Genomic DNA, 25789 nt, shown 5'->3' on the forward strand with positions numbered 1-25789 from the left:
GTGCTGGGTGCTCAGTGCTCGGGGTGCTGGGTGCTCTGTGCTCAGGGTGCTGGCTGCTCAGTGCTCAGGGTGCTGGGTGCTCAGTACTCAGGGTACTCGGTGCTCAGTACTCAGGGTGCTGTGTGCTCAGTGCTCAGGGTGCTGGGTGCTCAGTACTCAGGGTGCTGGGTGCTCAGTGCTCAGGGTCCTTGGTGCTCAGTACTCAGGGTGCTCAGTGCTCAGTACTCAGCGTGCTTTGTGCTCAGTACTCAGGGTGCTGGGTGCTCAGTACTCAGGGTGCTGGGTGCTCAGTACTCACGGTGCTGGGTGCTCAGTACTCAGGGCGCTGGGTGCTCGGTGCTCGGGGTGCTGGGTGCTCATTGCTGAGGGTGCTGGGTGCTCTGTGATCGGGGTGCTGGGTGCTCAGTACTCAGGGTGCTCAGTGCTCTGGTAGCTCGGTGCTCAGTACTCAGGGTGCTGGGTGCTCAGTACTCAGTGCTCAGGGTCCTGGGTGCTCCGTGCTTGGGGTGCTGGGTGCTCAGCGCTCTGGGTGCTTAGTGCTCAGTACTCAGGGTGCTCAGTGCTCGGGGTGCTGGGTGCTCAGTACTCAGGGTGCTGGGTGCTCAGTACTCAGGGTGCTGGGTGCTCAGTTCTCAGGGTGCTGGGTGCTCAGTACTCGGGGTGCTCGGTGCTCAGTACTCAGGGTGCTGGGTGCTCAGTACTCGGGATGCTGGGTGCTCAGTACTCAGGGTGCTCGATGCTCAGTACTCAGGGTGCTGGGTGCTCAGTGCTCAGGGTGCTGGGTGCTAAGTACTCAGGGTGCTGGGTGCTCAGTACTCAGGGTGCTGTGTGCTCAGTGCTCAGGGTGCTGGGTGCTCAGTACTCAGGGTGCTGGGTGCTCAGTGCTCAGGGTGCTGGGTGCTCAGTACTCAGGGTGCTCAGTATTCAGGGTGCTGGGTGCTCAGTACTCAGGGTGCTCAGTATTCAGGGTGCTGGGTGCTCAGTGCTCGGGGTGCTGGGTGCTCAGTACTCAGGGTGCTCAGTACTCAGGGTGCTGGGTGCTCAGTGCTCGGGTTGCTGGGTGCTCAGTGCTCAGGGTGATCGGTGCTCAGTACTCAGGATGCTGGGTGCTCAGTACTCAAGGTGCTGGGTGCTCAGTCCTAAGGGTGCTCAGTGCTGAGGGTGCTGGGTGCTCAGTGCTCGGGGTGCTCGGTGCTCAGTACTCAGGGTGCTGAGTGCTCAGTACTCAGGGTGCTGGGTGCTCAGTACTCAGGGTGCTGGGTGCTCAGTGCTCGGGGTGCTGGGTGCTCAGTGCTCAGGGTGCTGGCTGCTCAGTGCTCAGGGTTCTGGGTGCTCAGTACTCATGGTGCTTGGTGCTCAGTACTCAGGGTGCTCAGTGCTCGGGGTGCTGGGTGCTCAGTACTCGGGCTGCTCGGTGATCAGTACTCAGGGTGCTGAGTGCTCAGTACTCAGGGTGCTGGGTGCTCAGTACTCAGGGTGCTGGGTGATCAGTGCTCGGGGTGCTGGGTGCTCAGTGCTCAGGGTGCTCAGTACTCAGTACTCAGGGTGCTGGGTGTTCAGTGCTTGCGATGCTGGGTGCTCAGTGCTGAGCGTCCTGGGTGCTCAGTGCTCAGGGTGCTGGGTGCTCAGTGCTCGGGTTGCTCGGTGCTCAGTGCTCAGGGTGCTGGGTGCTCAGTACTCAGGGTGCTGGGTGCTCAGTGCTCAGGGTGATCGGTGCTCAGTCCTCAGGGTGCTCAGTACTCAGGGTGCTGGGTGCTCAGTGCTCGGCGTGCTGGGTGCTCAGTGCTGAGGGTCCTGGGTGCTCAGTACGCAGGGTGCTCAGTGCTCGGGGAGCTCGGTTCTCACTAATCAGGGTGCTGGGTGCTCAGTAATCAGTGCTCGGGTTCCTGGGTGCTCCGTGCTTGGGGTGCTGGGTGCTCAGCGCTCTGGGTGCTTTGTGCTCAGTACTCAGGGTGCTGGGTGCTCAGTGCTGAGGGTCCTGGGTGCTCAGTACTCAGGGTGCTCAGTACTCAGTACTCAGGGTGCTGGGTGTTCAGTGCTTGGGGTGCTGGGTGCTCAGTGCTCAGGGTGCTGGGCGCTCAGTGCTCGGGGTGCTGGGTGCTCAGTACTCAGGGTGCTGGGTGCTCAGTACTCAGGGTGCTGGGTGCTCAGTGCTCAGGGTGCTGGGTGCTCAGTACTCGGGGTGCTCGGTGCTCAGTACTCAGTGTGCTGGGTGCTCAGTACTCAGGGTGCTGGGTGCGCAGTACTCAGGGTGCTCGGTGCTCAGTACTCAGGGTGCTGGGTGCTCAGTGCTCAGGGTGCTGGGTGCTAAGTACTCAGGGTGCTGGGAGCTCAGTACTCAGGGTGCTGGGTGCTCACTGCTCAGGATGCTGGGTGCTCAGTACTCAGGGTGCTAGGTGCTCAGTGCTCGGGGTGCTGGGTGCTCAGTGCTGAGGGTGCTGGGTGCTCACTGCTCAGGGTGCTGGGTGCTCAGTACTCAGGGTGTTGGGTGCTCAGTACTCAGGGTGCTGGGTGCTCAGTGCTCGGGGTGCTGGGTGCTCAGTACTCAGGGTGCTCAGTACTCAGGGTGCTGGGTGCTCAGTGCTTGGGTTGCTGGGTGCTCAGTGCTCAGGGTGATCGGTGCTCAGTACTCAGGATGCTGGGTGCTCAGTACTCAGGGTGCTGGGTGCTCAGTCCTCAGGGTGCTCAGTGCTCACGGTGCTGGGTGCTCAGTCCTCGGGGTGCTCGGTGCTCAGTACTCAGGGTGCTGAGTGCTCAGTACTCAGGGTGCTGGGTGCTCAGTACTCACGGTGCTGGGTGCTCAGTGCTCGGGGTGCTGGGTGCTCAGTGCTCAGGGTGCTGGCTGCTCAGTGCTCAGGGTGCTGGGTGCTCAGTACTCAGGGTGCTCGGTGCTCAGTACTCAGGGTGCTCAGCGCTCAGTACTCAGCGTGCTGGGTTCTCAGCGCTCAGGGTCCTTGGTGCTGAGTACTCAGGGTGCTCAGTGCTCAGTACTCAGCGTGCTTTGTGCTCAGTGCTCAGGGTGCTGGGTGCTCAGTACTCAGGGTGCTGGGTGCTCAGTGCTCAGGGTGCTGGGTGCTCAGTACTCGGGGTGCTCGGTGCTCAGTACTCAGGGTGCTGGGTGCTCAGTACTCAGGATGCTGGGTGCTCAGTACTCAGGGTGCTCGGTTCTCAGTACTCAGGGTGCTGGGTGCTCAGTGCTCAGGGTGCTGGGTGCTAAGTACTCAGGGTGCTGGTTGCTCAGTACTCAGGGTGCTGGGTGCTCAGTGCTCAGGGTGCTGGGTGCTCAGTACTCAGGGTGCTGGGTGCTCAGTGCTCAGGGTGCTGGGTGCTCAGTACTCAGGGTGCTCAGTACTCAGGGTGCTGGGGGCTCAGTACTCAGGGTGCTCAGTATTCAGGGTGCTGGGTGCTCAGTGCTCGGGTTGCTGGGTGCTCAGTACTCAGGGTGCTCAGTACTCAGGGTGCTGGGTGCTCAGTGCTCGGGTTGCTGGGTGCTCAGTGCTCAGGGTGATCGGTGCTCAGTACTCAGGATGCTGGGTGCTCAGTACTCAGGGTGCTGGGTGTTCAGTCCTCAGGGTGCTCAGTGCTGAGGGTGCTGGGTGCTCAGTGCTCGGGGTGCTCGGTGCTCAGTACTCAGGGTGCTGAGTGCTCAGTACTCAGGGTGCTGGGTGCTCAGTACTCAGGGTGCTGGGTGCTCAGTGCTCGGGGTGCTGGGTGCTCAGTGCTCAGGGTGCTGGCTGCTCAGTGCTCAGGGTTCTGGGTGCTCAGTACTCATGGTGCTTGGTGCTCAGTACTCAGGGTGCTCAGCGCTCAGTGCTCGGGGTGCTGGGTGCTCAGTACTCGGGCTGCTCGGTGCTCAGTACTCAGGGTGCTGGGTCCTCAGTACTCAGGATGCTGGGTGCTCAGTACTCAGGGTGCTGGGTGCTCAGTACTCAGGATGCTGGGTGCTCAGTACTCAGGGTGCTGAGTGCTCAGTACTCAGGGTGCTGGGTGCTCAGTACTCAGGGTGCTGGGTGATCAGTGCTCGGGGTGCTGGGTGCTCAGTGCTCAGGGTGCTCAGTACTCAGTACTCAGGGTGCTGGGTGTTCAGTGCTTGGGGTGCTGGGTGCTCAGTGCTGAGGGTCCTGGGTGCTCAGTGCTCAGGGTGCTGGGTGCTCAGTGCTCGGGTTGCTCGGTGCTCAGTGCTCAGGGTGCTGGGTGCTCAGTACTCAGGGTGCTGGGTGCTCAGTGCTCAGGGTGATCGGTGCTCAGTCCTCAGGGTGCTCAGTACTCAGGGTGCTGGGTGCTCAGTGCTCGGGGTGCTGGGTGCTCAGTGCTGAGGGTCCTGGGTGCTCAGTACTCAGGGTGCTCAGTGCTCGCGGAGCTCGGTGCTTAGTAATCAGGGTGCTGGGTGCTCAGTAATCAGTGCTCGGGGTCCTGGGTGCTCCGTGCTTGGGGTGCTGGGTGCTCAGCGCTCTGGGTGCTTTGTGCTCAGTACTCAGGGTGCTGGGTGCTCAGTGCTGAGGGTCCTGGGTGCTCAGTACTCAGGGTGCTCAGTACTCAGTACTCAGGGTGCTGGGTGTTCAGTGCTTGGGGTGCTGGGTGCTCAGTGCTCAGGGTGCTGGGCGCTCAGTGCTCGGGGTGCTGGGTGCGCAGTACTCAGGGTGCTGGGTGCTCAGTACTCAGGGTGCTGGGTGCTCAGTGCTCAGGGTGCTGGGTGCTCAGTACTCGGGGTGCTCGGTGCTCAGTACTCAGGGTGCTGGGTGCTCAGTACTCAGGGTGCTGGGTGCTCAGTACTCAGGGTGCTGGGTGCTCAGTACTCAGGGTGCTGGGTGCTCAGTGCTCGGGGTGCTGCGTGCTCAGTGCTCAGGGTGCTGGCTGCTCAGTGCTCAGGGTTCTGGGTGCTCAGTACTCATGGTGCTTGGTGCTCAGTACTCAGGGTGCTCAGCGCTCAGTGCTCGGGGTGCTGGGTGCTCAGTACTCGGGCTGCTCGGTGCTCAGTACTCAGGGTGCTGGGTCCTCAGTACTCAGGATGCTGGGTGCTCAGTACTCAGGGTGCTGGGTGCTCAGTACTCAGGGTGCTGGGTGCTCAGTACTCAGGATGCTGGGTGCTTAGTACTCAGGGTGCTGAGTGCTCAGTACTCAGGGTGCTGGGTGCTCAGTACTCAGGGTGCTGGGTGATCAGTGCTCGGGGTGCTGGGTGCTCAGTGCTCAGGGTGCTCAGTACTCAGTACTCAGGGTGCTGGGTGTTCAGTGCTTGGGGTGCTGGGTGCTCAGTGCTGAGGGTCCTGGGTGCTCAGTGCTCAGGGTGCTGGGTGCTCAGTGCTCGGGTTGCTCGGTGCTCAGTGCTCAGGGTGCTGGGTGCTCAGTACTCAGGGTGCTGGGTGCTCAGTGCTCAGGGTGATCGGTGCTCAGTCCTCAGGGTGCTCAGTACTCAGGGTGCTGGGTGCTCAGTGCTCGGGGTGCTGGGTGCTCAGTGCTGAGGGTCCTGGGTGCTCAGTACTCAGGGTGCTCAGTGCTCGGGGAGCTCGGTGCTCAGTAATCAGGGTGCTGGGTGCTCAGTAATCAGTGCTCGGGGTCCTGGGTGCTCCGTGCTTGGGGTGCTGGGTGCTCAGCGCTCTGGGTGCTTTGTGCTCAGTACTCAGGGTGCTGGGTGCTCAGTGCTGAGGGTCCTGGGTGCTCAGTACTCAGGGTGCTCAGTACTCAGTACTCAGGGTGCTGGGTGTTCAGTGCTTGGGGTGCTGGGTGCTCAGTGCTCAGGGTGCTGGGCGCTCAGTGCTCGGGGTGCTGGGTGCTCAGTACTCAGGGTGCTGGGTGCTCAGTACTCAGGGTGCTGGGTGCTCAGTGCTCAGGGTGCTGGGTGCTCAGTACTTGGGGTGCTCGGTGCTCAGTACTCAGGGTGCTGGGTGCTCAGTACTCAGGGTGCTGGGTGCTCAGTACTCAGGGTGCTCGGTGCTCAGTACTCAGGGTGCTGGGTGCTCAGTGCTCAGGGTGCTGCGTGCTCAGTGCTCAGGGTGCTGGCTGCTCAGTGCTCAGGGTTCTGGGTGCTCAGTACTCATGGTGCTTGGTGCTCAGTACTCAGGGTGCTCAGCGCTCAGTGCTCGGGGTGCTGGGTGCTCAGTACTCGGGCTGCTCGGTGCTCAGTACTCAGGGTGCTGGGTCCTCAGTACTCAGGATGCTGGGTGCTCAGTACTCAGGGTGCTGGGTGCTCAGTACTCAGGGTGCTGGGTGCTCAGTACTCAGGATGCTGGGTGCTCAGTACTCAGGGTGCTGAGTGCTCAGTACTCAGGGTGCTGGGTGCTCAGTACTCAGGGTGCTGGGTGATCAGTGCTCGGGGTGCTGGGTGCTCAGTGCTCAGGGTGCTCAGTACTCAGTACTCAGGGTGCTGGGTGTTCAGTGCTTGGGGTGCTGGGTGCTCAGTGCTGAGGGTCCTGGGTGCTCAGTGCTCAGGGTGCTGGGTGCTCAGTGCTCGGGTTGCTCGGTGCTCAGTGCTCAGGGTGCTGGGTGCTCAGTACTCAGGGTGCTGGGTGCTCAGTGCTCAGGGTGATCGGTGCTCAGTCCTCAGGGTGCTCAGTACTCAGGGTGCTGGGTGCTCAGTGCTCGGGGTGCTGGGTGCTCAGTGCTGAGGGTCCTGGGTGCTCAGTACTCAGGGTGCTCAGTGCTCGGGGAGCTCGGTGCTCAGTAATCAGGGTGCTGGGTGCTCAGTAATCAGTGCTCGGGGTCCTGGGTGCTCCGTGCTTGGGGTGCTGGGTGCTCAGCGCTCTGGGTGCTTTGTGCTCAGTACTCAGGGTGCTGGGTGCTCAGTGCTGAGGGTCCTGGGTGCTCAGTACTCAGGGTGCTCAGTACTCAGTACTCAGGGTGCTGGGTGTTCAGTGCTTGGGGTGCTGGGTGCTCAGTGCTCAGGGTGCTGGGCGCTCAGTGCTCGGGGTGCTGGGTGCTCAGTACTCAGGGTGCTGGGTGCTCAGTACTCAGGGTGCTGGGTGCTCAGTGCTCAGGGTGCTGGGTGCTCAGTACTCGGGGTGCTCGGTGCTCAGTACTCAGGGTGCTGGGTGCTCAGTACTCAGGGTGCTGGGTGCTCAGTACTCAGGGTGCTCGGTGCTCAGTACTCAGGGTGCTGGGTGCTCAGTGCTCAGGGTGCTGGGTGCTAAGTACTCAGGGTGCTGGGAGCTCAGTACTCAGGGTGCTGGGTGCTCACTGCTCAGGGTGCTGGGTGCTCAGTACTCAGGGTGCTGGGTGCTCAGTGCTCGGGGTGCTGGGTGCTCAGTGCTGAGGGTGCTGGGTGCTCACTGCTCAGGGTGCTGGGTGCTCAGTACTCAGGGTGCTGGGTGCTCAGTACTCAGGGTGCTGGGTGCTCAGTGCTCGGGGTGCTGGGTGCTCAGTACTCAGGGTGTTCCGTACTCAGGGTGCTGGGTGCTCAGTGCTTGGGTTGCTGGGTGCTCAGTGCTCAGGGTGATCGGTGCTCAGTACTCAGGATGCTGGGTGCTCAGTACTCAGGGTGCTGGGTGCTCAGTCCTCAGGGTGCTCAGTGCTCAGGGTGCTGGGTGCTCAGTCCTCGGGGTGCTCGGTGCTCAGTACTCAGGGTGCTGAGTGCTCAGTACTCAGGGTGCTGGGTGCTCAGTAATCACGGTGCTGGGTGCTCAGTGCTCGGGGTGCTGGGTGCTCAGTGCTCAGGGTGCTGGCTGCTCAGTGCTCAGGGTGCTGGGTGCTCAGTACTCAGGGTGCTCGGTGCTCAGTACTCAGGGTGCTCAGCGCTCAGTACTCAGCGTGCTGGGTTCTCAGTGCTCAGGGTCCTTGGTGCTCAGTACTCAGGGTGCTCAGTGCTCAGTACTCAGCGTGCTTTGTGCTCAGTGCTCAGGGTGCTCGGTGCTCAGTACTCAGGGTGCTGGGTGCTCAGTACTCAGGGTGCTGGGTGCTCAGTACTCAGGGTGCTCGGTGCTCAGTACTCAGGGTGCTGGGTGCTCAGTGCTCAGTGTGCTGGGTGCTAAGTACTCAGGGTGCTGGGTGCTCAGTACTCAGGGTGCTGGGTGCTCAGTGCTCAGGGTGCTGGGTGCTCAGTACTCAGGGTGCTGGGTGCTCAGTGCTCAGGGTGCTGGGTGCTCAGTACTCAGGGTGCTCAGTACTCAGGGTGCTGGGTGCTCAGTACTCAGGGTGCTCAGTACTCAGGGTGCTGGGTGCTCAGTGCTCGGGGTGCTGGGTGCTCAGTACTCAGGGTGCTCAGTACTCAGGGTGCTCAGTACTCAGGGTGCTGGGTGCTCAGTGCTCGGGTTGCTGGGTGCTCTGTGCTCAGGGTGATCGGTGCTCAGTACTCAGGATGCTGGGTGCTCAGTACTCAGGGTGCTGGGTGCTCAGTCCTCAGGGTGCTCAGTGCTCAGGGTGCTGGGTGCTCAGTGCTCGGGGTGCTCGGTGCTCAGTACTCAGGGTGCTGAGTGCTCAGTACTCAGGGTGCTGGGTGCTCAGTACTCAGGGTGCTGGGTGCTCAGTGCTCGGGGTGCTGGGTGCTCAGTGCTCAGGGTGCTGGGTGCTCAGTACTCAGGGTGCTCGGTGCTCAGTACTCAGGGTGCTCAGCGCTCAGTACTCAGCGTGCTGGGTGCTCAGCGCTCAGGGTCCTTAGTGCTCAGTACTCAGGGTGCTCAGTGCTTAGTACTCAGCGTGCTTTGTGCTCAGTGCTCAGGGTGCTGGGTGCTCAGTACTCAGGGTGCTGGGTGCTCAGTACTCACGGTGCTGGGTGCTCAGTACTCAGGGCGCTGGGTGCTCGGTGCTCGGGGTGCTTTGTGCTCAGTGCTGAGGGTGCTGGGTGCTCCGTGTTCGGGGTGCTGGGTGCTCAGTACTCAGGGTGCTCAGTGCTCTGGGAGCTCGGTGCTCAGTAATCAGGGTGCTGGGTGCTCAGTACTCAGTGCTCGGGGTCCTGGGTGCTCCGTGCTTGGGGTGCTGTGTGCTCAGTGCTCAGGGTGCTGGGTGCTCAGTACTCGGGGTGCTCGGTGCTCAGTACTCAGGGTGCTGGGTGCTCAGTACTCAGGATGCTGGGTGCTCAGTACTCAGGGTGCTCGGTGCTCAGTACTCAGGGTGCTGGGTGCTCAGTGCTCAGGGTGCTGGGTGCTAAGTACTCAGGGTGCTGGGTGCTCAGTACTCAGGGTGCTGGGTGCTCAGTGCTCAGGGTGCTGGGTGCTCAGTACTCAGGGTGCTGGGTGCTCAGTGCTCAGGGTGCTGGGTGCTCAGTACTCAGGGTGCTGGGTGCTCAGTACTCAGGGTGCTTAGTACTCAGGGTGCTGGGTGCTCAGTGCTCGGTGTGCTGGGTGCTCAGTACTCAGGGTTCTCAGTACTCAGGGTGCTGGGTGCTCAGTGCTCGGGTTGCTGGGTGCTCAGTGCTCAGGGTGATTGGTGCTCAGTACTCAGGATGCTGGGTGCACAGTACTCAGGGTGCTGGGTGCTCAGTCCTCAGGGTGCTCAGTGCTGAGGGTGCTGGGTGCTCAGTGCTCGGGGTGCTCGGTGCTCAGTACTCAGGGTGCTGGGTCCTCAGTACTCAGGATGCTGGGTGCTCAGTACTCAGGGTGCTGGGTGCTCAGTACTCAGGGTGCTGGGTGCTCAGTACTCAGGATGCTGGGTGCTCAGTACTCAGGGTGCTGAGTGCTCAGTACTCAGGTTGCTGGGTGCTCTGTACTCAGGGTGCTGGGTGCTCAGTGCTCGGGGTGCTGGGTGCTCAATGCTCAGGGTGCTCAGTACTCAGTACTCAGGGTGCTGGGTGTTCAGTGCTTGGGGTGCTGGGTGCTCAGTGCTCAGGGTGCTGGGCGCTCAATGCTCGGGGTGCTGGGTGCTCAGTACTCGGGCTGCTCGGTGCTCAGTACTCAGGGTGCGGGGTGCTCAGTACTCAGGGTGCTGGGTGCTCAGTACACAGGGTGCTGGGTGCTCAGTACTCAGGGTGCTGGGTGCTCAGTACTCAGGGTGCTGGGTGCTCAGTGCTCAGGGTGCTGGGTGCTCAGTACTCAGGGTGCTGGGTGCTCAGTACTCAGGGTGCTGGGTGCTCAGTGCTCAGGGTGCTGGGTGCTCAGTGCTCGGGTTGCTCGGTGCTCAGTGCTCAGGGAGCTGGGTGCTCAGTACTCAGGGTGCTGGGTGCTCAGTGCTCAGGGTGATCGGTGCTCAGTCCTCAGGGTGCTCAGTACTCAGGGTGCTGGGTGCTCAGTGCTCGGGGTGCTGGGTGCTCAGTGCTGAGGGTCCTGGGTGCTCAGTACTCAGGGTGCTCAGTGCTCAGGGAGCTCAGTGCTCAGTAATCAGGGTGCTGGGTGCTCTGTAATCAGTGCTCGGGGTCCTGGGTGCTCCGTGCTTGGGGTGCTGGGTGCTCAGCGCTCTGGGTGCTTTGTGCTCAGTACTCAGGGTGCTGGGTGCTCAGTTCTCGGGGTGCTCGGTGCTAAGTACTCAGGGTGCTGGGTGCTCAGTACTCAGGGTGCTGGGTGCTCAGTACTCAGGGTGCTGGCTGCTAAGTACTCAGGGTGCTGGGTGCTCAGTACTCAGGGTGCTGGGTGCTCACTGCTCAGGGTGCTGGGTGCTCAGTACTCAGGGTGCTGGGTGCTCAGTGCTCAGGGTGCTGGGTGCTCAGTACTCAGGGTGCTCAGTACTCAGGGTGCTGGGTGCTCAGTACTCAGGGTGCTCAGTACTCAGGGTGCTGGGTGCTCAGTGCTCGGGTTGCTGGGTGCTCAGTACTCAGGGTGCTCAGTACTCAGGGTGCTGGGTGCTCAATGCTCGGGTTGCTGGGTGATCAGTGCTCAGGGTGATCGGTGCTCAGTACTCAGGATGCTGGGTGCTCAGTACTCAGGGTGCTGGGTGCTCAGTCCTCAGGGTGCTCAGTGCTCAGGGTGCTAGGTGCTCAGTGCTCAGGGTGCTCAGTGCTCAGTACTCAGGGTGCTGGGTGCTCATTACTCAGGGTGCTGGGTGCTCAGTGCTCGGGGTGCTGGGTGCTCAGTACTCAGGGTGCTGGGTGCTCAGTGCTCAGGGTGCTTGGTGCTCAGTGCTCGGAGTGCTGGGTGCTCAGTACTCAGGGTGCTGGGTGCTCAGTACTCAGTGTGCTGGGTGCTCAGTACTCAGGGTGCTGGGTGCTCAGGGTGCTGGGTGCTCAGTACTCGGGGTGCTCGGTGCTCCGTACTCAGGGTGCTGGGTGCTCAGTACTCAGGGTGCTGGGTGCTCAGTACTCAGGGAGCTCGTTGCTCCGTACTCAGGGTGCTGGGTGCTCCGTGCTCAGGGTGCTGGGTGCTAAGTACTCAGGGTGCTGGGTGCTCAGTACTCAGGGTGCTGGGTGCTCAGTACTCAGGTTGCTCAGTACTCAGGGTGCTGGGTGCTCAGTACTCAGGGTGCTCAGTACTCAGGGTGCTGGGTGCTCAGTGCTCGGGGTGCTGGGTGCTCAGTACTCAGGGTGCTCAGTACTCAGGGTGCTGGGTGCTCAGTGCTCGGGTTGCTGGGTGCTCAGTGCTCAGGGTGATCAGTGCTCAGTACTCAGGATGCTGGGTGCTCAGTACTCAGGGTGCTGGGTGCTCAGTCCTCAGGGTGCTCAGTGCTCAGGGTGCTGGGTGCTCAGTGCTCGGGGTGCTTGGTGCTCAGTACTCAGGGTGCTGAGTGCTCAGTACTCAGGGTGCTGGGTGCTCAGTACTCAGGTTGCTGGGTGCTCAGTGCTCAGGGTGCTGGGTGCTCAGTGCTCAGGGTGCTGGCTGCTCAGTGCTCAGGGTGCTGGGTGCTCAGTACTCAGGGTGCTCGGTGCTCAGTACTCAGGGTGCTCAGCGCTCAGTACTCAGCGTGCTGGGTGCTCAGTGCTCAGGGTCCTTGGTGCTCAGTACTCAGGGTGCTCAGGACTCAGCGTGCTTTGTGCTCAGTGCTCAGGGTGCTGGGTGCTCAGTACTCAGGGTGCTGGGTGCTCAGTGCTCGCGGTGCTCGGTGCTCAGTACTCTTGGTGCTGGGTGCTCAGTACTCAGGGTGCTGGGTGCTCAGTGCTCAGGGTGCTGGGTGCTCAGTACTCAGGGTGCTCAGTACTCAGTACTCAGGGTGCTGGGTGCTCAGTGCTTGGGGTGCTGGGTGCTCAGTGGTCAGGGTGCTGGGCGCTCAGTGCTCGGGGTGCTGGGTGCTCAGGACTCGGGGTGCTCGGTGCTCAGTACTCAGGGTGCTGGGTGCTCAGTACTCAGGGTGCTGGGTGCTCAGTACTCAGGGTGCTGGGTGCTCAGTACTCAGGGTGCTGGGTGCTCAGTACTCAGGGTGCTGGGTGCTCAGTACTCAGGGTGCTGGGTGCTCAGTGCTCAGGGTGCTGGGTGCTCAGTACTCAGGGTGCTGGGTGCTCAGTACTCAGGGTGCTGGGTGCTCAGTACTCAGGGTGCTGGGTGCTCAGTGCTCAGGGTGATCGGTGCTCAGTCCTCAGGGTGCTCAGTACTCAGGGTGCTGGGTGCTCAGTGCTCGGGGTGCTGGGTGCTCAGTGCTGAGGGTGCTGGGTGCTCTGTGATCGGGGTCCTGGGTGCTCAGTACTCAGGGTGCTCAGTGCTCGGGGAGCTCGGTGCTCAGTAATCAGGGTGCTGGGTGCTCAGTACTCAGTGCTCGGGGTCCTGGGTGCTCCGTGCTTGGGGTGCTGGGTGCTCAGTGCTCAGGGAGCTGGGTGCTCAGTACTCAGGGTGCTGGGTGCTCAGTGCTCAGGGTGCTGTGTGCTCAGTACTCAGGGTGCTCAGTACTCAGGGTGCTGGGTGCTCAGTACTCAGGTTGCTCAGTACTCAGGGTGCTGGGTGCTAAGTGCTCGGGGTGCTGGGTGCTCAGTACTCAGGGTGCTCAGTACTCAGGGTGCTGGGTGCTCAGTGCTCGGGTTGCTGGGTGATCAGTGCTCAGGGTGATCGGTGTTCAGTACTCAGGATGCTGGGTGCTCAGTACTCAGGGTGCTGGGTGCTCAGTCCTCAGGGTGCTCAGTGCTCAGGGTGCTGGGTGCTCAGTGCTCAGGGTGCTCAGTGCTCAGTACTCAGGGTGCTGGGTGCTCATTACTCAGGGTGCTGGGTGCTCAGTGCTCGGGGTGCTGGGTGCTCAGTACTCAGGGTGCTGGGTGCTCAGTGCTCAGGGTGCTGGGTGCTCAGTGCTCGGAGTGCTGGGTGCTCAGTACTCAGGGTGCTGGGTGCTCAGTACTCAGGGTGCTGGGTGCTCAGTACTCAGGGTGCTGGGTGCTCAGTGCTCAGGGTGCTGGGTGCTCAGTACTCGGGGTGCTCGTTGCTCAGTACTCAGGGTGCTGGGTGCTCAGTACTCAGGGTGCTGGGTGCTCAGTACTCAGGGTGCTCGGTGCTCAGTACTCAGGGTGCTGGGTGCTCAGTGCTCAGCGTGCTGGGTGCTAAGTACTCAGGGTGCTGGGTGCTCAGTACTCAGGGTGCTGGGTGCTCAGTGCTCAGGGTGCTGGGTGCTCAGTACTCAGGGTGCTGGGTGCTCAGTGCTCAGGGTGCTGGGTGCTCAGTACTCAGGGTGCTCAGTACTCAGGGCGCTGGTTGCTCAGTACTCAGGGTGCTCAGTATACAGGGTGCAGGGTGCTCAGTGCTCGGGGTGCTGGGTGCTCAGTACTCAGGGTGCTCAGTACTCAGGGTGCTGTGTACTCAGTACTCAGGGTACTGGGTGCTCAGTACTCAGGGTGCTCGGTGCTCAGTACTCAGGGTGCTGGGTGCTCAGTGCTCAGGATGCTCGGTGCTCAGTACTCTTGGTGCTGGGTGCTCAGTACTCAGGGTGCTGGGTGCTCAGTACTCAGGGTGCTGGGTGCTCAGTACTCAGGGTGCTGGGTGCTCAGTACTCACGGTGCTGGGTGCTCAGTACTCAGGGTGCTGGGTGTTCAGTGCTCAGGGTGATCGGTGCTCAGTCCTCAGGGTGCTCAGTACTCAGGGTGCTGGGTGCTCAGTGCTCGGGGTGCTGGGTGCTCAGTGCTGAGAGTGCTGGGTGCTCTGTGATCGGGGTCCTGGGTGCTCAGTACTCAGGGTGCTCAGTGCTCGGGGAGCTCGGTGCTCAGTAATCAGGGTGCTGGGTGCTCAGTACTCAGTGCTCGGGGTCCTGGGTGCTCCGTGCTTGGGGTGCTGGGTGCTCAGTGCTCAGGGTGCTGGGTGCTCAGTACTCAGGGTGCTGGGTGCTCAGTGCTCAGGGTGCTGTGTGCTCAGTACTCAGGGTGCTCAGTACTCAGGGTGCTGGGTGCTCAGTACTCATGGTGCTCAGTACTCAGGGTGCTGGGTGCTAAGTGCTCGGGGTGCTGGGTGCTCAGTACTCAGGGTGCTCAGTACTCAGGGTGCTGGGTGCTCAGTGCTCGGGTTGCTGGGTGATCAGTGCTCAGGGTGATCGGTGCTCAGTACTCAGGATGCTGGGTGCTCAGTACTCAGGGTGCTGGGTGCTCAGTCCTCTGGGTGCTCAGTACTCAGGGTGCTGGGTGCTCAGTGCTCAGGGTGCTCAGTGCTCAGTACTCAGGGTGCTGGGTGCTCATTACTCAGGGTGCTGGGTGCTCAGTGCTCGGGGTGCTGGGTGCTCAGTTCTCAGGGTGCTGGGTGCTCAGTGCTCAGGGTGCTGGGTGCTCAGTGCTCGGAGTGCTGGGTGCTCAGTACTCAGGGTGCTGGGTGCTCAGTACTCAGGGTGCTGGGTGCTCAGTACTCAGGGTGCTGGGTGCTCAGTGCTCAGGGTGCTGGGTGCTCAGTGCTCAGGGTGCTGGGTACTCAGTACTCAGGGTGCTCAGTACTCAGGGTGCTGGGTGCTCAGTACTCAGGGTGCTCAGTACTCAGGGTGCTGGGTGCTCAGTGCTCGGGGTGCTGGGTGCTCAGTACTCAGGGTGCTCAGTACTCAGGGTGCTGGGTGCTCAGTGATCGGGATGCTGGGTGATCAGTGATCAGGGTGATCGGTGCTCAGTACTCAGGATGCTGGGTGCTCAGTACTCAGGGTGATGGGTGCTCAGTCCTCCGGGTGCTCAGTGCTCAGGGTGCTGGGTGCTCAGTGCTCAGGGTGCTCAGTGCTCAGTACTCAGGGTGCTGGGTGATCATTACTCAGGGTGCTGGGTGCTCAGTGCTCGGGGTGCTGGGTGCTCAGTACTCAGTGTGCTGGGTGCTCAGTGCTCAGGGTGCTGGGTGCTCAGTGCTCGGAATGCTGGGTGCTCAGTACTCAGGGTGCTGGGTGCTCAGTACTCAGGGTGCTGGGTGCTCAGTGCTCGGGGTGCTGGGTGCTCAGTACTCAGGGTGCTGAGTGCTCAGTACTCAGGGTGCTGGGGGCTCAGTATTCAGGGTGCTGGGTGCTCAGTGCTCGGGGTGCTGGGTGCTCAGTGCTCAGGGTGCTCAGTACTCAGTACTCAGGGTGCTGGGTGTTCAGTGCTTGGGGTGCTGGGTGCTCAGTGCTCAGGGTGCTGGGCGCTCAGTGCTCAGGGTGCTGGGTGCTCAGTACTCGGGCTGCTCGGTGCTCAGTACTCAGGGTGGTGGGTGCTCAGTACTCAGGGTGCTGGGTGCTCAGTACTCAGGGTGCTGGGTGCTCAGTACTCAGGGTGCTGGGTGCTCTGTACTCAGGGTGCTGGGTGCTCAGTGCTCAGGGTGCTGGGTGCTCAGTACTCAGGGTGCTGGGTGCTCAGTGCTCAGGGTGCTGGGTGCTCAGTTCTCGGGGTGCTCGGTGCTAAGTACTCAGGGTGCTGGGTGCTCAGTACTCAGGGTGCTGGGTGCTCAGTACTCAGGGTGCTGGCTGGTAAGTACTCAGGGTGCTGGGTGCTCAGTACTCAGGGTGCTGGGTGCTCAGTGCTCAGGGTGCTGGGTGCTCAGTACTCAGGGTGCTGGGTGCTCAGTGCTCAGGGTGCTGGGTGCTCAGTACTCAGGGTGCTCAGTACTCAGGGTGCTGGGTGCTCAGTACTCAGGGTGCTCAGTACTCAGGGTGCTGGGTGCTCAGTGCTCAGGGTGCTGGGTGCTCAGTACTCAGGGTGCTCAGTACTCAGGGTGCTGGGTGCTCAGTGCTCGGGTTGCTGGGTGATCAGTGCTCAGGGTGATCGGTGCTCAGTGCTCAGGGTGCTCAGTGCTCAGTACTCAGGGTGCTGGGTGCTCATTACTCAGGGTGCTGGGTGCTCTGTGCTCGGGGTGCTGGGTGCTCAGTACTCAGGGTGCTGGGTGCTCAGTGCTCAGGGTGCTGGGTGCTCAGTGGTCGGAGTGCTGGGTGCTCAGTACTCAGGGTGCTGGGTGCTCAGTACTCAGGGTGCTGGGTGCTCAGTACTCAGGGTGCTGGGTGCTCAGGGTGCTGGGTGCTCAGTACTCGGGGTGCTCGGTGCTCAGTACTCAGGGTGCTGGGTGCTCAGTACTCAGGGTGCTGGGTGCTCAGTACTCAGGGTGCTCGGTGCTCCGTACTCAGGGTGCTGGGTGCTCAGTGCTCGGAGTGCTGGGTGCTCAGTACTCAGGGTGCTGGGTGCTCAGTACTCAGGGTGCTGGGTGCTCAGTACTCAGGGTGCTGGGTGCTCAGTGCTCAGGGTGCTGGGTGCTCAGTGCTCAGGGTGCTGGGTACTCAGTACTCAGGGTGCTCAGTACTCAGGGTGCTGGGTGCTCAGTACTCAGGGTGCTCAGTACTCAGGGTGCTGGGTGCTCAGTGCTCGGGGTGCTGGGTGCTCAGTACTCAGGGTGCTCAGTACTCAGGGTGCTGGGTGCTCAGTGATCGGGATGCTGGGTGATCAGTGATCAGGGTGATCGGTGCTCAGTACTCAGGATGCTGGGTGCTCAGTACTCAGGGTGATGGGTGCTCAGTCCTCCGGGTGCTCAGTGCTCAGGGTGCTGGGTGCTCAGTGCTCAGGGTGCTCAGTGCTCAGTACTCAGGGTGCTGGGTGATCATTACTCAGGGTGCTGGGTGCTCAGTGCTCGGGGTGCTGGGTGCTCAGTACTCAGTGTGCTGGGTGCTCAGTGCTCAGGGTGCTGGGTGCTCAGTGCTCGGAATGCTGGGTGCTCAGTACTCAGGGTGCTGGGTGCTCAGTACTCAGGGTGCTGGGTGCTCAGTGCTCGGGGTGCTGGGTGCTCAGTACTCAGGGTGCTGAGTGCTCAGTACTCAGGGTGCTGGGTGCTCAGTATTCAGGGTGCTGGGTGCTCAGTGCTCGGGGTGCTGGGTGCTCAGTGCTCAGGGTGCTCAGTGCTCAGTACTCAGGGTGCTGGGTGTTCAGTGCTTGGGGTGCTGGGTGCTCAGTGCTCAGGGTGCTGGGCGCTCAGTGCTCAGGGTGCTGGGTGGTCAGTACTCGGGCTGCTCGGTGCTCAGTACTCAGGGTGGTGGGTGCTCAGTACTCAGGGTGCTGGGTGCTCAGTACTCAGGGTGCTGGGTGCTCAGTACTCAGGGTGCTGGGTGCTCTGTACTCAGGGTGCTGGGTGCTCAGTGCTCAGGGTGCTGGGTGCTCAGTACTCAGGGTGCTGGGTGCTCAGTGCTCAGGGTGCTGGGTGCTCAGTGCTCGGGTTGCTCGGTGCTCAGTGCTCAGGGTGCTGGGTGCTCAGTACTCAGGGTGCTGGGTGCTCAGTGCTCAGGGTGATCGGTGCTCAGTCCTCAGGGTGCTCAGTACTCAGGGTGCTGGGTGCTCAGTGCTCGGGGTGCTGGGTGCTCAGTGCTGAGGGTCCTGGGTGCTCAGTACTCAGGGTGCTCAGTGCTCGGGGAGCTCGGTGCTCAGTAATCAGGGTGCTGGGTGCTCAGTAATCAGTGCTTGGGGTCCTGGGTGCTCCGTGCTTGGGGTGCTGGGTGCTCAGCGCTCTGGGTGCTTAGTGCTCAGTACTCAGGGTGATGGGTGCTCAGTTCTCGGGGTGCTCGGTGCTAAGTACTCAGGGTGCTGGGTGCTCAGTACTCAGGGTGCTGGGTGCTCAGTACTCAGGGTGCTGGCTGGTAAGTACTCAGGGTGCTGGGTGCTCAGTACTCAGGGTGCTGGGTGCTCAGTGCTCAGGGTGCTGGGTGCTCAGTACTCAGGGTGCTGGGTGCTCAGTGCTCAGGGTGCTGGGTGCTCAGTACTCAGGGTGCTCAGTACTCAGGGTGCTGGGTGCTCAGTACTCAGGGTGCTCAGTACTCAGGGTGCTGGGTGCTCAGTGCTCGGGGTGTTGGGTGCTCAGTACTCAGGGTGCTCAGTACTCAGGGTGCTGGGTGCTCAGTGCTCGGGTTGCTGGGTGATCAGTGCTCAGGGTGATCGGTGCTCAGTACTCAGGATGCTGGGTGCTCAGTACTCAGGGTGCTGGGTGCTCAGTCCTCAGGGTGCTCAGTGCTCAGGGTGCTGGGTGCTCAGTGCTCAGGGTGCTCAGTGCTCAGTACTCAGGGTGCTGGGTGCTCATTACTCAGGGTGCTGGGTGCTCTGTGCTCGGGGTGCTGGGTGCTCAGTACTCAGGGTGCTGGGTGCTCAGTGCTCAGGGTGCTGGGTGCTCAGTGGTCGGAGTGCTGGGTGCTCAGTACTCAGGGTGCTGGGTGCTCAGTACTCAGGGTGCTGGGTGCTCAGTACTCAGGGTGCTGGGTGCTCAGGGTGCTGGGTGCTCAGTACTCGGGGTGCTCGGTGCTCAGTACTCAGGGTGCTGGGTGCTCAGTACTCAGGGTGCTGGGTGCTCAGTCCTCAGGGTGCTCAGTGCTCAGGGTGCTGGGTGCTCAGTGCTCAGGGTGCTCAGTGCTCAGTACTCAGGGTGCTGGGTGCTCATTACTCAGGGTGCTGGGTGCTCTGTGCTCGGGGTGCTGGGTGCTCAGTACTCAGGGTGCTGGGGGCTCAGTGCTCAGGGTGCTGGGTGCTCAGTGGTCGGAGTGCTGGGTGCTCAGTACTCAGGGTGCTGGGTGCTCAGTACTCAGGGTGCTGGGTGCTCAGTACTCAGGGTGCTGGGTGCTCAGGGTGCTGGGTGCTCAGTACTCGGGGTGCTCGGTGCTCAGTACTCAGGGTGCTGGGTGCTCAGTACTCAGGGTGCTGGGTGCTCAGTACTCAGGGTGCTCGGTGCTCCGTACTCAGGGTGCTGGGTGCTCAGTGCTCGGAGTGCTGGGTGCTCAGTACTCAGGGTGCTGGGTGCTCAGTACTCAGGGTGCTGGGTGCTCAGTACTCAGGGTGCTGGGTGCTCAGTGCTCAGGGTGCTTGGTGCTCAGTGCTCAGGGTGCTGGGTACTCAGTACTCAGGGTGCTCAGTACTCAGGGTGCTGGGTGCTCAGTACTCAGGGTGCTCAGTACTCAGGGTGCTGGGTGCTCAGTACTCAGGGTGCTCAGTACTCAGGGTGCTGGGTGCTCAGTGCTCGGGGTGCTGGGTGCTCAGTACTCAGGGTGCTCAGTACTCAGGGTGCTGGGTGCTCAGTGCTCGGGTTGCTGGGTGATCAGTGCTCAGGGTGATCGGTGCTCAGTACTCAGGATGCTGGGTGCTCAGTACTCAGGGTGCTGGGTGCTCAGTCCTCAGGGTGCTCAGTGCTCAGGGTGCTGGGTGCTCAGTGCTCAGGGTGCTCAGTGCTCAGTACTCAGGGTGCTGGGTGCTCATTACTCAGGGTGCTGGGTGCTCTGTGCTCGGGGTGCTGGGTGCTCAGTACTCAGGGTGCTGGGTGCTCAGTGCTCAGGGTGCTGGGTGCTCAGTGGTCGGAGTGCTGGGTGCTCAGTACTCAGGGTGCTGGGTGCTCAGTACTCAGGGTGCTGGGTGCTCAGGGTGCTGGGTGCTCAGTACTCGGGGTGCTCGGTGCTCAGTACTCAGGGTGCTGGGTGCTCAGTACTCAGGGTGCTGGGTGCTCAGTACTCAGGGTGCTCGGTGCTCCGTACTCAGGGTGCTGGGTGCTCAGTGCTCAGGGTGCTGGGTGCTAAGTACTCAGGGTGCTGGGTGCTCAGTACTCAGGGTGCTGTGTGCTCAGTGCTCAGGGTGCTGGGTGCTCAGTACTCAGGGTGCTGGGTGCTCAGTGCTCAGGGTGCTGGGTGCTCAGTACTCAGGGTGCTCAGTACTCAGGGTGCTGGGTGCTCAGTACTCAGGGTGCTCAGTACTCAGGGTGCTGGGTGCTCAGTGCTCGGGTTGCTGGGTGCTCAGTGCTCAGGGTGATCGGTGATCAGTACTCAGGATGCTGGGTGCTCAGTACTCAGGGTGCTGGGTGCTCAGTCCTCAGGGTGCTCAGTGCTCAGGGTGCTGGGGGCCCAGTGCTCGGGGTGCTCGGTGCTCAGTACTCAGGATGCTGGGTGCTCAGTACTCAGGGTGCTGGGTGCTCAGTACTCAGGGTGCTGGGTGCTCAGTGCTCGGGGTGCTGGGTGCTCAGTGCTCAGGGTGCTGGCTGCTCAGTGCTCTGGGTGCTGGGTGCTCAGTACTCAGGGTGCTCGGTGCTCAGTACTCAGGGTGCTCAGCGCTCAGTACTCAGCGTGCTGGGTGCTCAGTGCTCAGGGTCCTTGGTGCTCAGTACTCAGGGTGCTGGTTGCTCAGTATTCAGGGTGCTCAGTGCTCGGGGTGCTGGGTGCTCAGTACTCAGGGTGCTGGGTGCTCAGTACTCAGGGTGCTGGGTGCTCTGTACTCAGGGTGCTGGGTGCTCAGTGCTCAGGGTGCTGGGTGCTCAGTACTCAGTGTGCTGGGTGATCAGTACTCAGGGTGCTGGGTGCTCAGTGCTCAGGGTGCTGGGTGCTCAGTGCTTGGGTTGCTCGGTGCTCAGTGCTCAGGGTGCTGGGTGCTCAGTACTCAGGGTGCTGGGTGCTCAGTGCTCAGGGTGATCGGTGCTCAGTCCTCAGGGTGCTCAGTACTCAGGGTGCTGGGTGCTCAGTGCTCGGGGTGCTGGGTGCTCAGTGCTGAGGGTCCTGGGTGCTCAGTACTCAGGGTGCTCAGTGCTCGGGGAGCTCGGTGCTCAGTAATCAGGGTGCTGGGTGCTCAGTAATCAGTGCTTGGGGTCCTGGGTGCTCCGTGCTTGGGGTGCTGGGTGCTCAGCGCTCTGGGTGCTTAGTGCTCAGTACTCAGGGTGCTGGGTGCTCAGTTCTCGGGGTGCTCGGTGCTAAGTACTCAGGGTGCTGGGTGCTCAGTACTCAGGGTGCTGGGTGCTCAGTACTCAGGGTGCTGGCTGGTAAGTACTCAGGGTGCTGGGTGCTCAGTACTCAGGGTGCTGGGTGCTCAGTGCCCAGGGTGCTGGGTGCTCAGTACTCAGGGTGCTGGGTGCTCAGTGCTCAGGGTGCTGGGTGCTCAGTACTCAGGGTGCTCAGTACTCAGGGTGCTGGGTGCTCAGTACTCAGGGTGCTCAGTACTCAGGGTGCTGGGTGCTCAGTGCTCGGGGTGCTGGGTGCTCAGTACTCAGGGTGCTCAGTACTCAGGGTGCTGGGTGCTCAGTGCTCGGGTTGCTGGGTGATCAATGCTCAGGGTGATCGGTGCTCAGTACTCAGGGTGCTGGGTGCTCAGTACTCAGGGTGCTGGGTGCTCAGGGTGCTGGGTGCTCAGTACTCGGGGTGCTCGGTGCTCAGTACTCAGGGTGCTGGGTGCTCAGTACTCAGGGTGCTGGGTGCTCAGTCCTCAGGGTGCTCAGTGCTCAGGGTGCTGGGTGCTCAGTGCTCAGGGTGCTCAGTGCTCAGTACTCAGGGTGCTGGGTGCTCATTACTCAGGGTGCTGGGTGCTCAGTGCTCGGGGTGCTGGGTGCTCAGTACTCAGGGTGCTGGGTGCTCAGTGCTCAGGGTGCTGGGTGCTCAGTGCTCGGAGTGCTGGGTGCTCAGTACTCAGGGTGCTGGGTGCTCAGTACTCAGGGTGCTGGGTGCTCAGTACTCAGGGTGCTGGGTGCTCAGGGTGCTGGGTGCTCAGTACTCGGGGTGCTCGGTGCTCAGTACTCAGGGTGCTGGGTGCTCAGTACTCAGGGTGCTGGGTGCTCAGTAGTCAGGGTGCTCGGTGCTCCGTACTCAGGGTGCTGGGTGCTCAGTGCTCAGGGTGCTGGGTGCTAAGTACTCAGGGTGCTGGGTGCTCAGTACTCAGGGTGCTGGGTGCTCAGTGCTCAGGGTGCTGGGTGCTCAGTACTCAGGGTGCTGGGTGCTCAGTGCTCAGGGTGCTGGGTGCTCAGTACTCAGGGTGCTCAGTACTCAGGGTGCTGGGTGCTCAGTACTCAGGGTGCTCAGTACTCAGGGTGCTGGGTGCTCAGTGCTCGGGTTGCTGGGTGCTCAGTGCTCAGGGTGATCGGTGATCAGTACTCAGGATGCTGGGTGCTCAGTACTCACTGTGCTGGGTGCTCAGTCCTCAGGGTGCTCAGTGCTCAGGGTGCTGGGTGCCCAGTGCTCGGGGTGCTCGGTGCTCAGTACTCAGGGTGCTGAGTGCTCAGTACTCAGGGTGCTGGGTGCTCAGTACTCAGGGTGCTGGGTGCTCAGTGCTCGGGGTGCTGGGTGCTCAGTGCTCAGGGTGCTGGCTGCTCAGTGCTCTGGGTGCTGGGTGCTCAGTACTCAGGGTGCTCGGTGCTCAGTACTCAGGGTGCTCTGCGCTCAGTACTCAGCGTGCTGGGTGCTCAGTGCTCAGGGTCCTTGGTGCTCAGTACTCAGGGTGCTCAGTGCTCGGGGTGCTGGGTGCTCAGTACTCAGGATGCTGGGTGCTCAGTACTCAGGGTGCTGGGTGCTCATTCTCGGGGTGCTGGGTGCTCAGTGCTCGGGGTGCTGAGTGCTCAGTACTCGGGGTGCTGGGTGCTCAGTACTCAGGATGCTGGGTGCTCAGTACTCAGGGTGCTGGGTGCTCATTCTCGGGGTGCTGGCTGCTCAGTGCTCGGGGTGCTGAGTGCTCAGTACTCGGGGTGCTGGGTGCTCAGTACTCAGGATGCTGGCTGCTCAGTACTCAGGGTGCTGGGTGCTCATTCTCAGGGTGCTGGGTGCTCATTCTCGGGGTGCTGGGTGCTCAGTGCTCGGGGTGCTGGGTGCTCAGTGCTCAGGGTCCTCGGTGCACAGTACTCAGGGTGCTCAGTACTCAGCGTGCTTTGTGCTCACTGCTCAGGGTGCTGGGTGCTCAGTACTCAGGGTGCTGGGTGCTCAGTACTCACGGTGCTGGGTGCTCAGTACTCGGGTTGCTGGGTGCTCATTACTCAGGGTGCTGGGTGCTCAGTGCTCGGGGTGCTCACTGCTCAGAACTCTTGGTGCTGGGTGCTCAGTACTCAGGGTGCTGGGTGCTCAGTGCTCGGGGTGCTCGGTGCTCAGTACTTTTGGTGCTGGGTGCTCAGTACTCAGGGTGCTGGGTGCTCAGTGCTCGGGGTGCTCGGTGCTCAGTACTCAGGGTGCTCGGTGCTCAGTGCTCAGGATGCTGGGTGCTCAGTACTCAGGGTGCTGGGTGCTCATTCCTCAGGGTGCTCAGTGCTCAGGGTGCTGGGTGCTCAGTGCTCAGGGTGCTCAGTGCTCAGTACTCAGGGTGCTGGGTGCTCAGTGCTCAGGGTGCTGTGTGCTCAGTACTCAGGGTGCTGTGTGCTCAGTGCTCGGGGTGCTGGGTGCTCAGTGCTCAGGGTGCTGGGTGCTCAGTGCTCGGGGTGCTCGGTGCTCAGTACTCAGGGTGCTGGGTGCTCAGTACTCAGGGTGCTCGGTGCTCAGTACTCAGGGTGCTGGGTGCTCAGTGCTCAGGGTGCTCAGTACTCAGGGTGCTGGGTGCTCAGTACTCAGGGTGCTCAGTACTCAGGGTGCTGGGTGCTCAGTGCTCGGGGTGCTGGGTGCTCAGTACTCAGGGTGCTCAGTACTCAGGGTGCTGGGTGCTCAGTACTCAGGGTGCTGGGTGCTCAGTACTCAGGGTGCTCGGTGCTCAGTACTCAGGGTGCTGGGTGCTCAGTGCTCAGGATGCTCGGTGCTCAGTACTCTTGGTGCTGGGTGCTCAGTACTCAGGGTGCTGGGTGCTCAGTGCTCAGGGTGCTCGGTGCTCAGTACTCAGGGTGCTGGGTGCTCAGTGCTCAGGGTGCTGGGTGCTCAGTACTCAGGGTGCTCAGTACTCAGTACTCAGGGTGCTGGGTGCTCAGTGCTCGGGGTGCTGGGTGCTCAGTGCTCAGGGTGCTGGGCGCTCAGTGCTCCGGGTGCTGGGTGCTCAGTACTCAGGGTGCTGGGTGCTCAGTGCTCAGGGTGCTGGGTGCTCAGTACTCAGGGTGCTGGGTGCTCAGTGCTCAGGGTGCTGTGTGCTCAGTACTCAGGGTGCTCAGTACTCAGGGTGCTGGGTGCTCAGTACTCAGGGTGCTCAGTACTCAGGGTGCTGGGTGCTAAGTGCTCGGGGTGTTGGGTGCTCAGTACTCAGGGTGCTCAGTACTCAGGGTGCTGGGTGCTCAGTGCTCGGGTTGCTGGGTGATCAGTGCTCAGGGTGATCGGTGCTCAGTACTCAGGATGCTGGGTGCTCAGTACTCAGGGTGCTGGGTGCTCATTCCTCAGGGTGCTCAGTGCTCAGGGTGCTGGGTGCTCAGTGCTCAGGGTGCTCAGTGCTCAGTACTCAGGGTGCTGGGTGCTCATTACTCAGGGTGCTGGGTGCTCAGTGCTCGGGGTGCTGGGTGCTCAGTACTCAGGGTGCTGGGTGCTCAGTGCTCAGGGTGCTGGGTGCTCAGTGCTCGGAGTGCTGGGTGCTCAGTACTCAGGGTGCTGGGTGCTCAGTACTCAGGGTGCTGGGTTCTCAGTACTCAGGGTTCTGGGTGCTCAGTGCTCAGGGTGCTGGGTGCTCAGTACTCAGGGTGCTGGGTGCTCAGTGCTCAGGGTGCTGGATGCTCAGTACTCAGGGTGCTCAGTACTCAGGGTGCTGGGTGCTCAGTACTCAGGGTGCTCAGTACTCAGGGTGCTGGGTGCTCAGTGCTCGGGGTGCTGGGTGCTCAGTACTCAGGGTGCTCAGTACTCAGGGTGCTGGGTGCTCAGTACTCAGGGTGCTGGGTGCTCAGTACTCAGGGTGCTGGGTGCTCAGTACTCAGGGTGCTGGGTGCTCAGTACTCAGGGTGCTGGGTGCTCAGTGCTCAGGGTGCTTGATGCTCAGTACTCAGGGTGCTGGGTGCTCAGTGCTCAGGGTGATGGGTGCTCAGTGCTCAGGGTACTGGTTGCTCAGTACTCAGGGTGCTGGGTGTTCAGTACTCAGGGTGCTGGGTGCTCAGTACTCAGGGTGCTGGGTGCTCAGTGCTCAGGGTGCTGGGTGCTCAGTGCTCAGGGTGCTGGGTGCTCAGTACTCAGGGTGCTGGGTGCTCAGTACTCAGGGTGCTGGGTGCTCAGTGCTCAGTGCTCAGTACTCAGGGTGCTGGGTGCTCAGTACTCAGCGTGCTGGGTGCTCAGTGCTCAGGGTCCTCGGTGCTCAGTACTCATGGTGCTCAGTGCTCAGTACTCAGCGTGCTTTGTGCTCAGTGCTCAGGGTCCTGGGTGCTCACTGCTCAGGATGCTCGGTGCTCAGTACTCTTGGTGCTGGGTGCTCAGTACTCAGGGTGCTGGGTGCTCCGTGCTCGGGGTGCTCGGTGCTCAGTACTCAGGGTGCTGGGTGCTCAGTGCTCAGGGTGCTGGGTGCTCAGTACTCAGGGTGCTCAGTACTCAGTACTCAGGGTGCTGGGTGCTCAGTGCTTGGGGTGCTGGGTGCTCAGTGCTCAGGGTGCTGGGTGCTCAGTGCTCGGGGTGCAGGGTGCTCAGTACTCCGGATGCTCGGTGCTCAGTACTCAGGGTGCTGGGTGCTCAGTACTCAGGGTGCTGTGTGCTCAGTACTCAGGGTGCTGGGTGCTCAGTACTCAGGGTGCTGGGTGCTCAGTGCTCAGGGTGCTGTGTGCTCAGTACTCAGGGTGCTCAGTACTCAGGGTGCTGGGTGCTCAGTACTCAGGTTGCTCAGTACTCAGGGTGCTGGGTGCTAAGTGCTCGGGGTGCTGGGTGCTAAGTACTCAGGGTGCTCAGTACTCAGGGTGCTGGGTGCTCAGTGCTCGGGTTGCTGGGTGATCAGTGCTCAGGGTGATCGGTGTTCAGTACTCAGGAT

The sequence above is a fragment of the Microtus oregoni genome, unplaced genomic scaffold, assembly GCF_018167655.1.
Source record: "Microtus oregoni isolate MIOR12 unplaced genomic scaffold, Mior012 000051F_ref0000332, whole genome shotgun sequence".
Taxonomy (NCBI): Eukaryota; Metazoa; Chordata; class Mammalia; order Rodentia; family Cricetidae; genus Microtus; species Microtus oregoni.